Here is a 14795-nt window from a genome sequence, read left to right on the forward strand (position 1 = left end):
AAGGGACCAGAAGTACCACCATTGGGACCTGCCACATTACACCTCATCAGTGACAGTCCTGGATGGTGGATGTTGAGACACTGAATTTACTCAAGGATATGAATTAATTTGTCTGAGAGTACAGAAGAGAACTGATCAGGAATAGAAGTGCCATTCTTTGATCCTAAAGCATGGGTTCTTTCCTTAATATGTTTTCTTAATTTCAGAACTTGATTCTTCAAAGAAGAAATGAGATTTGCAAACAAATGTAGAAAGAAAAGAAAGAAACTAAAAAACAGAAGAAAAATTTGTTACTATTTATCTGATCAAGTAGGAAAAAAGACTTTGTAAGCATAAAATAATGAAGAAAAAAATCACAAGCGGTCATGTATAATAGTTCAAGGCTGTAATCCCAGCTACTCAGGAGGTAGAGATCAGGAGGATTGCAGTTTGAGACCAGCTGGGGCCCCATTTCAACAGATATGGGTATGTGCCTGTCATACCAGCTACTCAGAATGTATAAGCAGGAGCAGTGGTACACCCTGGAGAAAAATAACCAAAGCCAAAAGGGCTGGGGGTGTGGCTCAAGTGGTAGAGCACCTACCTAGCAAGAGTGAGGCCCTGAGTTCAAAAACAAAAAAATCAGAAAATAAAATGGATTTCTTTACTTGTATGGAAACTAAATTCATATATACTATATAGTATATATATAATGCTTTATAATATAATTATGTATATTTATACATAAACAGCATAAAATTAAACCAAGCAATATATTTTTTCTATTAATAATTGGTGCAAATTTTGATAGCTCTCACAAATAACTCATAAAATTCATAATACTAAATACTACTAGGAAAAGAAAAAAGTATACACATTCAATCATAAAGACAAAAGCTTGTGTTTGAAAACTTTATTTGTCATAAGTGAAAAATTATTGCCTCATCTGCTGCTGCTGAAATGTGAATGTTACCAAAGCATCAAATATTTACTTTTTTGACCCAACAGTTCATTTTAAAAGTATCTCTCCTTAGGAAGTAATCAGAACTTGGGAACAAACACCTCAAAAAGATATAATTTATTTAGTTTTATTTTGGGAATTTAAATTAATTTTTAAACTGATACCTAAAGTGAAAACTGAACATATTTGTGGGGTAACATGATGTTTTGATACATAAACATATTGTAATGTTTAGAAAAGGTTAAACATATCTATCTCCTCATTTATCATTTCTTTAAGATAACTTATATTCTTAATAGGAAAAATGGGCAATACCCAAAATAGATAAATAAAATAAAAATAGAGATACTATACTATTGGTGGATTATTATCCTGTCATACATATTACGGAAAATGACCACAAAATCACATTTTTATTTATTTATTTTTTTAATTATTATTTTTTATTCATATGTGCATACAATGTTTGGGTCAAATCTTCCCCTTCCCCACCCCCTCCCTTACCCTCATCCCTCCCTATCCCCCCCACCCCCCCATACCCGGCAGAAACTATTTTGCCCTTATCTCTAATTTTGTTGAAGAGAGAGTAAAAGCAATAATAGGAAGGACCAAGGGTTTTTGCTGGTTGAGATAAGGATAGCTATACAGGGAGTTGACTCACATTGATTTCCTGTGCATGTGTGCTACCATCTAGGTTAATTCTTCTCGAACTAACCTTTTCTCTAGTTCCTGGTCCCCTTCTCCTATTGGCTTCAGTTGCTTTAAAGTATCTGCTTTAGTTTCTCTGTGTTGAGGGCAACAAATGCTATCTAGTTTTTTAGGTGTCTTACCTATCCTCATACCTCCTTTGTGTGTTCTTGCTTTATCATGTGATCAAAGCCCAATCCCTTTGTTGTGTTTGCCCTTGATCTAATGTCCGCATATGAAGAAGAACATACAATTTTTGATCTTTTGGGCCAGGCTAATCTCACTCAGAATGATGTTCTCCAACTCCATCCATTTACCAGAGAATGATAATATTTCGTTCTTCTTCATGGCTGCATAAAATTCCATTGTGTATAAATACCACATTTTCTTAATCCATTCATCAATAGTGGGGCATCTTGGCTGTTTCCATAACTTGGCTATTGTGAATAGTGCTGCAATAAACATGGGTGTGCAGGTGCCTCTGGAGTAATCTGTGTCACAGTCTTTTGAGTATATCCCCAAGAGTGGTATTGCTGGATCATATGGTAGATCTATGTTTAGATTTTTAGGAAACCTCCAAATTTTTTTCCAGAGTGGTTGTACTAGTCTACATCCCCACCAACAGTGTAAGAGGGTTTCTTTTTCCCCACATCCTCGCCAACACCTGTTGGTGGTAGTGTTGCTAATGATGGCTATTCTAACAGGGGTGAGGTGGAATCTTAGTGTGGTTTTAATTTGCATTTCCTTTATTGCTAGAGATGGTGAGCATTTTTTCATGTGTTTTTTGGCCATTTGAATTTCTTCTTTTGACAAAGTTCTGTTTAGTTCACTTGCCTATTTCTTTATTGGTTCATTAATTTTGGAAGAATTTAGTTTTTTAAGTTCCCTATATATTCTGGTTATCAGTCCTTTGTCTGATGTGTAGATGGCAAATATTTTCTCCCACTCTGTGGGTGTTCTCTTCAGTTTAGAGACCATTTCTTTTGTTGAGCAGTAGCTTTTTAGTTTTATGAAGTCCCATTTATCTATGCTATCTCTTAGTTGCTGTGCTACTGCTATTCTATTGAGAAAGTTCTTACCTATAACTATTAATTCCAGAGTATTTCCTACTCTTTCCTGTACCAACTTTAGAGTTTGTGGTCTGATATTAAGATCCTTGATCCATTTTGAGTTAATCTTGGTATAGGGCGATATACATGGATCTAGTTTCAGTTATTTGCAGACTGCTAACCAGTTTTCCCAGCAGTTTTTGTTGAAGAGACTGTCTTTTCTCCATCGTATATTTTTAGTGCCTTTGTCAAAGACAACTTGGTTATAGTTGTGTGGCTTCATATCTGGGTCCTCTATTCTGTTCCACTGGTCTTCATGTCTGTTTTTGTGCCAGTAAATGCTGTTTTTATTGTTATTGCTTTGTAATACAGTTTGAAGTCGGGTATCGTGATACCTCCAGCATTATTCTTTTCACTGAGTATTGCCTTGGCTATTCATGGCCTCTTGTGTTTCCATATAAATTTAAGGGTAGATTTTTCAATCTCTTTAATGTATGTCATTGGAATTTTGATGGGAATTGCATTAAACTTGTAGATTACTTTTGGGAGTATAGACATTTTTACTATGTTGATTCTACCAATTCATGAGCTTGGGAGATCTCTCCACTTTCTATAGTCTTCCTCAATCTTTTTCTTCAGAAGTGTATAGTTTTCCTTGTAGAGGTTGTTCACATCCTTTATTAGGTTTACACCTAGGTATTTGACTTTTTTTGAGGCTATTGTAAATGGAATTGTTTTCATATATTCTTTTTCAGTTTGTTCATTATTAGTGTATAGAAGTGCTAATGATTTTTCTATGTTGATTTTATATCCTGCTACCTTGCTATAGCTGTTGATGTTGTCTAGAAGCTTTTGAGTAGAGTTTTTTGGGTCTTTGAGGTATAGGATCATGTCCTCTGCAAATAGGGATATTTTGACAGTTTCTTTACCTATTTGTATTCCTTTTATTCCTTCTTCTTGCCTAATTGCTCTGGCTAGGAATTCCAGTACTATGTTGAATAGGAGTGGAGATAGTGGGCATCCTTGTCTAGTTCCTGATTTTAGAGGGAATGGTTTCAGTTTTTCTCTGTTAAGTGTAATGCTGGCTGTAGGTTTATCATATATACATTTTATGATTTTGAGGTACTAGAAATCTGTACATTTCTTTAAGATTTTGTAATTTATTTGAATATGGGTTCTCAAAGTAGTCTCTGATGATATCCTGGACTTCAATGGTGTTTGTTGTTATCTCCCCTTTTGCATTCCTGATTCTACTAATTTGGGTTTTTTCTCTCCTCATTTTGGTCAGGTTTGCCAGGGGTCTATTGATCTTGCTTAGTTTTTCCACGAACCAACTTTTTATTTCACTAATTCTTTGTATGTTTTTTTGTTTCAGGTTCATTGATTTCAGCTCTTATTTTTATTATTTCTCTCCTTCTATTTGTTTTGGGATTTGCTTGTTCTTGTTTTTCTAGGAGTTTGAGATGTATCATTAGGTCATTGATTTGGGATCTTTCAGTCTTTTTAATATAGGCACTCATGGCTATAAATTTTCCTCTCAGGACTGCCTTTGCTGTGTCCCATGGGTTCCGGTAGGTTGTGTTTTCATTTTCATTGACTTCCAGGAACTTTTTAATTTCCTCTTTTATTTCATCAATGACCTATTGTTCATTAAGCAATGAGTTATTCAGTTTCCAGCTGTTTGCATATTTTTTGTCTTTACTGTTGTTGTTGAGTTCTAGTTTTATTGCATTGTGATCAGATTGAATGCAGGATATAATTTCTGTTTTTTTATATTTGCTAAGGCTTGCTTTGTGCCCTAGGATATGATCTATTTTGGAGAAGGTTCCATGGGCTGCTGAGAAGAATGTATATTGTGTAGAAGTTGGATGAAATGTTCTGTAGACATCTACTAGGTCCATTTGATTTATTGTATGTTTTAGATCTTGAATTTCTTTATGGAGTTTTTGTTTGGATGACCTATCTATTGATGATAATGGGTTGTTGAAGTCTCCCACAACCACTGTGTTGGAGTTTATATATGCTTTTAGGTCTTTCAGGGTATGTTTGATGAAATTGGGTGTGTTGACATTGGGTGCATATAGGGTGATAATTGTTATCTCCTTTTGGTCTATTTCCCCTTTTATTAGTATGGAATGTCCTTCTTTATCTCGTTTGATCAATGTAGGTTTGAAGTCTACTTTGTCAGAGATAAGTATTGCTACTCTTGCCTGTTTTTAGGGGCCATTTGCTTGATAAATCTTCGTCCAGCCTTTCATCCTAAGCATATGCTTATTTCTGTCAGTGAGATGGGTCTCCTGTAAGCAACAAATTGTTGGATCCTCCTTTTTAATCCATTTCATCAAATGGTGCCTTTTGATGGGGAAATTAAGTCCATTAACATTAAGTGTTAGTACTGATAGGTATGTGGTGATTCCTGTCATTTAGTTGTCTTAGTTGTTTGAAGGTTTGATTGTGTATACCTCAGTTGAGGTTACTCTTTACTGTCTTGCTTTTTCTTTTCCTGTAGTTTGGTATTGCCTGCCCTTTCATAGTTATTTTGTGTTTAGCTTTCTGTGTGCAGAATCCCTTGAAGAATCTTTTGTAGTGGTGGCTTTGTGGTCACATATTGTTTTAGTTTCTGCTTATCATGGAAGTCTTTTATTGCTCCATCTATTTTGAATGATAGTTTTGCTGGGTACAGTATCCTGGGGTTGAAGTTATTTTCATTCAGTGCCTGGAAGATCTCACCCCACACTCTTCTTGCTTTTAATGTTTCTGTTGAGAAGTCTGCTGTGATTTTGATGGGTTTATCTTTGTATGTTATTTGTTTTTTCTCTCTTACAGCCTTCAATATTATTTCCTTAGTTTCTGAACTTGTTGTTTTAATGATGATGTGCTGTGGGGTAGTTCTGTTTTGGGCTGGTCTGTTTGGTGTTCTGGAGGCCTCTTGCAGCTGTATGGGAATAGATTTCTCTAGATTTGGGAAATTTTCTGTTATTATTTTGTAGAATATATTATGCATTCCCTTGCTTGCACCTCTTATCCTTCTTCAATGCCCATAATTCTCAGGTTGGTCTTTTGATAGAGTTGGTGAGTTCTTGCGTTTTCTTTTCACAGGTCTTGAGTTGTTTAACTAATAGTTCTTCAGTTTTTCCTTTAATTACCATTTCATCTTCGAGTTCTGAGATTCCATCTTCTGTTTGTTTTGTTCTGGTGGATCGGCCTTTCATTTTGTTTTGCAATTCTGTTTTGTTCTTTTTTCTGAGGTTTTCCATATCCTGAGTCATTTCCTCTTTAATGTTGTCTATTTTTGTCCTGAGTTCACTTATCTCTTTATTAATTGTGTTCTTTGTTTCACTTTGGTGTTTATACAGTGCTTCTATGGTTTCTTTTATTTCTTCTTGTGCTTTTTCAAATTCTCTATTTTTGTTGTCTTGGAATTTCTTTAGTGTCTCCTGTACATTTTGGTTGACCATATCCAGTATCATCTCTATAAAGTTCTCATTGATTATGTGTAGTATTTCTTCTTTTAGATTGTTCTTGTGGGCCTCATTGGGTCCTTTGGCATAGTTTATCTTCATTTTGTTGGAGTCTGGATCTGAGTATCTGTTTTCTTCATTTCCCTCTGGTTCTTGCACTAATTTTTTGCTGTGGGGAAACTGGTTTCCCTGTTTTTTCTGCCTTCCTGTCATTGCCCTTGGTGTTGTTATTGTCCGTGTACTGTTTGCAATTAAGTATTTTCTAGCTTGTAATAATAACAATAGTGATATTTAGAACAGAAGGGTGAGAGGAGATGGAAAGCAAAGAAGTTAAAGAAAAAGGAAGAAACAAATCAACAAACAAGTAGAAAAAACAAAACAAACAAACAAACAAAGTTTCAAAGATATAAACAGGGAGAGATAGTGTACTAATCAACAGTAAGCTGAACAGGCATTAGAGTGACAGAGAGAGGATTGAAAAAAAAACTCCAAGTCAAATGCAATAAAGTTTCAGTCTTAATAATTTTGGCGTTAGGTCCTCAGCCTCCTATCCTGTAGATGGTGTCTCAGAAGTAGTCTCATCAAAGGGGTAGAAATCAAAACAAAACAACACAACACAAAACAAAAAAAAACACCACAAAGTGTCCCAAGTTCAAATGCAATACAGTTTCAGTAAGCTTTTCAGCATGCAGGTGTAGTTTGGTTGTTGTCTCATCAAAGGAAGAGAGAAACAAAAAGAGTCTGGAGACAGGTTTGTGAATGTCTATCTGAGGCTGTGGCTCACATGCCCGCTGCTGTCAGCCTGCTGTTGCTGGAGGCTTTATTTATGCAGATCTCAGGAGTTAGCTTAACAATCACCTAGCCCCACAGGCTGTGTTTACTTAGAGTTCTCCTGGATGCAACTGCCACTGCTATAAGCTTTCCCCTTTCCGAGCACACTGCGGGAGGTGACACTGCACCAGCTTTCTCAGGTGGGCGTGTTTATTTACAGTTCACATGGGAAGTGGGTCTTCCCCCCTCTCCTGTGGAGTTTTCCTCCCACCGCCACTTCTACAAGCTTTCCTGCTCCTGGTTGCTGGGCATGTGCTGCCACTCCTGCCTTCGCCAGCTGCCCTCCCTCCTCTTCAGTGCTCAGGGCACCCCGCCCTCTTTGCTACATGTCTTTTTTGTTGTTATTGCTCATTATTCAGTTTTTTTTCTTTTCTCCCTGCGGGTCGGTCTGTCCAGGGGGCTATGCTGATCTGGCCCAGGATGGTCTGTGGAAGTACCGCATCCTGCTCACCTTGTGGCCTGCATCTTCCCAAGCCGTCTGGGTGCTCCCATCTGGTGTTGGCATGGGAGCCCTCCTGGTTTCTCCGTTTAACGTGAAGTGGGGATGCTATGTGCATGCTGGAGGTGTGGAGGAGTCACAGTTTTGCCTCTTCTTGGTGGTTTTTCCTGTAAGGTGTATCTCCAGCATCTCTCCAAGATTTTACTTTAACAGACACGCTTTCTGCTTCCTGCCTGTAGCTGCCATCTTGGAATCTCCCACAAAATCACGTTTTTAAAGGCAGCAATATTAAGCATACAATCTTATCCCTAGAATATTTACATATGTATGCTTAGGAAAAGAAGACTAGGTAGAAATGTAATGCAAGACCATTTGCTAGTTGTTAGTGGTGAGATTATAGGCATTTTAAAATATATTTTTCAGTATGTCTTAAAAAGTGAACTATTCCATAGTAGACATTTTAACAGAATAACAACTTTGTTTGTAGCTGTTCCTTCTCATTGAGCAAGCATTAATGAGAAGCTACTTAGGAGGAATGGAATCCCTGCTCCAAGAAGCTTTCAAACAAATATCCAAATGCAAAATCCCAAATAACAATAAGTACTATAGATGCAGATAATGTTTTCCCCTCAGCATTCAGAACATATCGAATCTAATAAGGTGATATCATAGAAGCAAAGAGTAGAACCAAGGGGTAGCTGGGGAGGGCAGTGGCAGGGCAGATGGGGAGGTGGGGAGAGGTTTGTCAACAGGTGCAATGCTACAGTTTGATAGAAGTCATAGCTCTGGCATAGTGCTGCACAGTAGGGTGGACAGAGTTACCAAAGTGTATTGTATATTTCAAAACAGCTAGGAGCAAGTGTGCTGAATGTTCTCACCAAAAAGAAATCATAAATGCTTGAGAAGATAGAGATGCTCATTGTCATGATTTAATCATCATACAATGAATAAATGTACTGAAACATTATGCTGGTTCCCATAAATATGTACAATTACACATCAATCTGAAAGAAAATAAAACTATCAGTTGAAGAAGAGCTTGATTCCTACCTCTGCATATTAGAAACATCTAGGACACCCACAAAAATACAGACTACCTCCCATTTTCTCTCCTCAAGCCCAGGTCATGCTCTCAAGGTGATACAGCATCCATCCAGGTGGGTTTGAGGATATCTGGTCTGAAGAGGGGGCATGGAGCAAGCAGTGTAAAGAAATGCAGATGGAGTCATGCCCAGTGTTCAGGGATGGACAATGCAAGGCTCTTGGGCTGTCAGACTTCCATCCTGTACATCTGATTATTAGCACAGGGAAACCTTTGAAACATTTGGGCAAAGACTTGATATTAGACTTAATATTCAACTTCTAGGATGTGGAAGCCTAGGATTGGACGGTTGTGGTAGGAACAGAGGAGGCTGGGAGGATTTGAGAGAATTTAGGATGTAAAATCATGAGAATGTGTTTATGATTGCATGTGGGAATTATGGTAAGACACAATGGTATTTATTGTCTGAAATCTAATAGAGATTTATTTATAAGAGTTCTAGAGTTAACAGCTAAAAAGCCTTATAACAGGGAAAATCTTTAAAATGTTCCCTTAACCAAAGTGAGTTATGCTAGAAAGATATTCAAGATTAAGTTCTAATAAAAATAATTGTCTTGTTCAGAGTCCTAAATATATTGTAACAATGATCAGGGAATATGTCAGGTTGTGAGTTCAAAATCTAGGGTCCTAGCACATGGGACCTCATCCTAGATTCTTCCACAGTCCTCAGCATGATGGACCTATGCTCTTTTGATACACTACCCAATAGATCTAAAGTGAAGTGGGATTTGCCAGGGATAGAAGAAGAACGTGATGGTTAGAATGCCCATGTGTCCTTTATTTCATGCAAGAGACATTGGAATTTGATTCTTCAAGTACATACTCACAATGCAAATTCCCCTCTTCATTCATTATATCAAATGATACAGTTTTCATTTTTAAGAACACCCGATAGATGGAGCTATATTTCAAACTCCTATAATAGAACAAATCACTTGTTTTGGGATAACATGGAAATCAAAGGTTTGGTTGCATAAGACCAAAGATATGTTCAAAATCTTGCATTTCAGTCCTTCCCTCTGTTGTCCCATTTACAATCTGGGCCTGGTATGTTTTCAGAGCTCTTATCAGATAAATAGATAAGTGCTGAGCACCTGTGTCATATTTAGCATTGTGCTGGGAATGGGGTCGGAACACAGAATATACCTAATTGGAGAGAGAGAGAGAGAGAGAGAGAGAGAGAGAGAGAGAGAGAGATGTACTGATTCAAGTATGTAGTCAGAATTTCCTGAAAACACATATTGTAAGGAAATCCATAGGAACAGGCTCCAGAATCACTGAATGGGGAACTGAGGAACTAGAATTCCAGTCCCACTCCTGCTCCTAACATTGTGACTTTGATGAAGTCATTGTTCCTCTTCGAGTCTTAATTTCCTTTCTGAACCTTAATTTCTTCATCCAGAACGTGATTTCTGGGGCCTGGGTAATGCCTGAGGCATCGCTCAGTGATTTTTATGGCTTGTAGACAATTATATTATGCCTTTCTTGTTCTTCTGTTGAACATTAGATGTTGTTCAATTGATGTCACGAACATTGCTCTAAAACATTGTTTTAATGACAATGTAATGCTTATTACGTTATCTTAATTATTTAGCCATTTCCTGTACATTTAGGTTGTTTTCAATGTTTTTATAAAGATGCTGCAATAGCAACATTGTAAATATTTGGCTCCATCTCTAGCAATTTCCTGATTCCTAAAAATGAAATTACTGTATCCAAGAATACAAGCATTTTTAAAGACTTTTGTATTTTTGGCAAATGTCTTCATAGGAAACTTGTGTTGCTTTTACTTTTACTGAAACTTCTAGGTCTTTTCCATTTCACTCACACTATCACGTTTAACATTTTACATACATTGGCTCAGGTGATAACCAAATATATTTTCTTACATTAATTTTTATTTTTTTCTTTTATCATAAAATTGAAGTGTTTATACAAATGCACTTGTGAGTCAAAATTGTTCACTACTAAATTACCTTTTAACATCCTTGGACTTCTTTTTCCATTGAAAAGTCAGTCCCTTCTTCATTTCAGTAAAGAACATGTTTTAGATTAAAGATAATCCTAACTCTTCGGCTCTTTAAATTGCAATCCATTCCTGTCCTGGTCTCACCTGCCAGCAATTAAAAATTTTCAGCACTTCTACAAATCAAAAACCTCTACTTCTTTGATCAGGCATTTCAGGAGTCCCCTTGTCACATTATTCTCTAGGACTTGGTTAGGGAAAGGGAGTGACTCACAAGGCAATCAGACATCTGTCCTGTTTTGTGATGGCTGCTCTTTGTCCTTGCTCACAGCCTGATGCTGTCCTCCACAATTCTGAGTTAACATGAGGCTGTTCTGGGGCAGAAGGAAGTTCTTCCATATCTTTTTTTTTGAGGGGGATACTCAAGACCTCGTGCTTGTTACGTAAGTTCTCTACCACTTGAGCCATGCTTCCATCCCTTTTTGTGTTTTTAGGTTTTCTTAGGTAGGGTCTCCAATTTTTGTTCAGCTAGCCTTGTATCTAAGTTCTTCTACCTTCAGCCGTTTGCAGAGATAGGATTGTGGGCACGCACTACCATGCCCAGCTTTTTATTGATTGAGATGAGGATTTTGCTAACTTTTTGCCCAGGCGGTCCTTGAACTGTGATCCTCCTGATCTCACCTCCTGAATAGCTAGGATTATAGGCATGAGCTATTACATCCTTGTAGTGTACCATGTAATGGTCCATGTCTTGTGACCAGTTTTTCAGAAGGGGCTTTACACCCCAGATCATCATGAATTCTGTCTGTTTCTTCCTGCTGCAAATCAGTGCTTTCTTGAGGGTTGGGGGTGGCACTGTGACAAGTGATGGACAAATGGCTTCCCACATTTCTTGGAACAACCTTTGCAGTAACCTCTAGGTTCTAACACTTTCTTCTAGATGTTTTCCTCAATTTCCTCCTTTGTATTCACCCAGGGGTCACATCTGTAGGCACATTCAATCTTGATTGTGTTCAACATTCATGGTCTCTCTTTCAGACTGACTCCTCCGTCTTCCCAAGTGAAGGGTGAAGCTGAGCATCCCTGAGTCACTATGAATGTTCTGTGGTGGTTGATGGGGTGGCTTGATGGCAGTTAGAGACTGGTCCAATGTCATGTGACACTCTACAATGGACTCCTGATATCTGCCTGACCCCTACCCATACACTGCTGTGTAGTTAGTACCATGCTTTGTTTCTGTTACTTTGCAAAATACAGAAGTTCAAATTTTATATAATCAAATTTAGTTTTTTAAAAAATTTTCATGATCTGTTCCATTGGTATTTTACATTGAAAGTACCCCAATTAGTTATCTTCACTGTGCACCTACAAGGGACTTCCCATGGAAAAGTTCAAAGAGGAAAAACATGGCTCTACTAAGGGTTATCGAAGTCACAGGATTAAAACAGGTGGCTTTTGGCAGAACAATCAAACAAATGCATTCAAATGGCAGTGAAGAAAATCACAACACAGACTTTATGGAAGTATGTGAAATATAATAAAACATTCCATGCTCTGGAGGAGGAAGCATATTATGAATAATTAAATTCTCAAGGGTTTTCTTTCATAATGGCTAGTCAAAAATATAGGAATTATTTCATAAGACAGAGCTATAGATATTGATACTGCAAGTTCCAGAGAGGACTGTATCCTCAAAGAAAAGGAAGGTTGTTACCCTAAATGTCATTCCTTTTTATTTTTGGTGGTACTGGGGATTAAACCCAGAGCTTTGAGTGTTCTAGGGAAATGTTTTACCACTTGAACTACAACCTCTCCCCACCCAGTCCTTTTGTTTTTATTTTGGAGAAAGGGTATTTTTTTTATTATTTTATTATTCATATGTGCATACAAGGCTTGGGTCATTTCTCCCTCCTGCCCCCACCCCCTCCCTTACCACCCACTCCGCCCCCTCCCTCTCCCCCCCCACCCCCTCAATACCCAGCAGAATGGAGAAAGGGTCTTATCGCTACATTTATGAAGGCTACCCTCACACTTGGGATCCTCTCCCTCCCTCCCAAGTACCATACACCAACACACTTGGCTCTAAAGTGTCATTTCTACTATAAAGTTGTAAAGAAGATATTTGTAAGGCAATCTGTGGGTTATAATTACTTGACTTTTTTTTTTTTTTTTTTTGCAGTATTGGAGCTTGAATCCAGGATCTACACCTTGAGCCACTCCACCAGCTCTTTTTTTTTGTATTGGGTTTTTTCAAGATAGGGTCTCACAAACTATTTCCCCAGGCTGGCTTTGAATTGCAATCCTCCTGATCTCTGCCTCCTGAGTAGCTAGGATTATAGGTGTGAGTCACCAGCACCCATCCAATGGCAAAATGTCATCCAATGCTTCTCAACAGTGCTGGAGAAGATTTGAATCTATATCAGAATCTTAGTTGCAAGAAATAAAAAGCGACTGATTTTCAGAGGAGAAATTTATTAAAAAAAGGTATTATGTAGTTTGCAGTAGCTTGTGTAACTCAGAGTATTGGAGAGTTTAAAGTCTGAGGTCATCTAGTCAAAGCAAGAGCCAGAACGGTGCCATGGATCTGGTCTGGTGGATACAAACTTCACTGCCAATGGCACTTGGCAGAACGCACTCCCAGAGATTGCCAGAGAATATACACCCTAATCCACAGAGTCCGTGAGCATGTTACTTTATGTGGAAAGAAGAACTTTGCAAACGTAACTAAGGTTCAGAACCCAAAACTAGGGAGACTACACTGAATCATTCTGATGGGCTCAACCTCAATACATTATCCCTAAACAGAATTTTTGAAAGGCAGAGAAATGTGGTAGAGGGAGATGATGGAGACCTTCAAAGCATGAGAAGTACTTTTCACCACAGTGCTTTGAAGATGGATATGCCAACACGATGAGGCATGCCTATAGCCTTACAGGGCTGAGAGAGATTCCTAGCTGCCAGCGAACAAAGAGGTGGGCACTCATCCTCTATCCACAGGAAACTGAATTCTGTCAACAACCTGCCTGAGCTGGGAAGCAGATCCTCAAGAGAAGGCAAGAACAAGACCTGACTGTCTGAACCAATGAAGACAAAGATACAACGAGCCACTTTTAGATCCAGGTTATTACATACATAGATTGTGAAAGGAAGTTTGGCCAAGTGCTCTTGTTCCCTTTAGTTTTTGCTCCTCACACTGAAAGGATGACACAGAAGCAAAAGGGGACTATGAGATGGATTGTAGGATGCTGTTTCTGAGGAAGCAATTGGTGACCATAGTTAAGCAGTTGTATATCCTGCATCTCTACTTCCAGAGGCAGGGAAGAAAGTCTGAGGCCTTATCATAGCCTGGGAGGCAATGAGAAACTGTCATGTGAAAGCCTTCATGGGGGGATAGATCCAGTGGGAGGCAGCCTTGTGGAAGCCCCTTGCCATTCCTAGTATCCTTGTATTCCTAGTATTCTTAGGAATACTATATCCTAGTATTCCTAGTATTCCTCCTAGTATCTTGGGAGGATTACACGTGTTCTGCCAAACCTCAGGTAGCAGTGTTTCAATCCTTTGCCCACATGACATCCATGTGGATACACACAAAGTCTCCAGAGCATGAACTGAGAGCTACTCCCCTGTACAGATCCGCTGTAGAACCTCCAGGTAGGAGCTCAGACTAGATACCCAATTTCTTTCTTATGGGGTCTATAATGGAGCAGCTGATCAAAAATCTACCTGAACTTCTGGCATACAGAATGGTGAGAGAATAAACGTGTGTTGTTTTAAGGGGCTAAGATGGTGATAATTTATTATAGAGCAGTAGAAAACTAATATGAACTCTATTTACCATAGTGAGCACATGATTTACCATAGCACTCATCACTCAGTGCTATGGCTGGCATTACAGATGCTGGGGATTTTGAAGCTGGATGAATCTCACATCTACTCACAGAGACGTTCCCTCCCATCTTGCTTATTTACTTTTTTCAAGTTCCAGAATGAGTGCTTTCTATTGGCTCTGCCCATGTGCTAACTACAAGGAGGCTTGGGAAATGAGCACTTGGTCTATTCAGTTTCTATAACGGGTTATATTGTGCCTGTCATCAAGACTCACAATGTGGGGAGGTGACCAAATGTTGAAGGAAGATTAAAATAGTAGGAAAATAGTGTTATTACTGCTATATATCACTGTTTTTATTGTACAATATCAAGATAAACTTTGGGCTCCTGTGGTTTTAAGATTTCAGGAGAACATAGTGCTTCTACTAGGTAACTAAGCAATGGTTCCACTGAATCTGAAGCTGAGACATCCACCTGACTAATTTGGGATTC

Source organism: Castor canadensis, chromosome 14, assembly GCF_047511655.1.
Source record: "Castor canadensis chromosome 14, mCasCan1.hap1v2, whole genome shotgun sequence".
Lineage (NCBI taxonomy): Eukaryota > Metazoa > Chordata > Mammalia > Rodentia > Castoridae > Castor > Castor canadensis.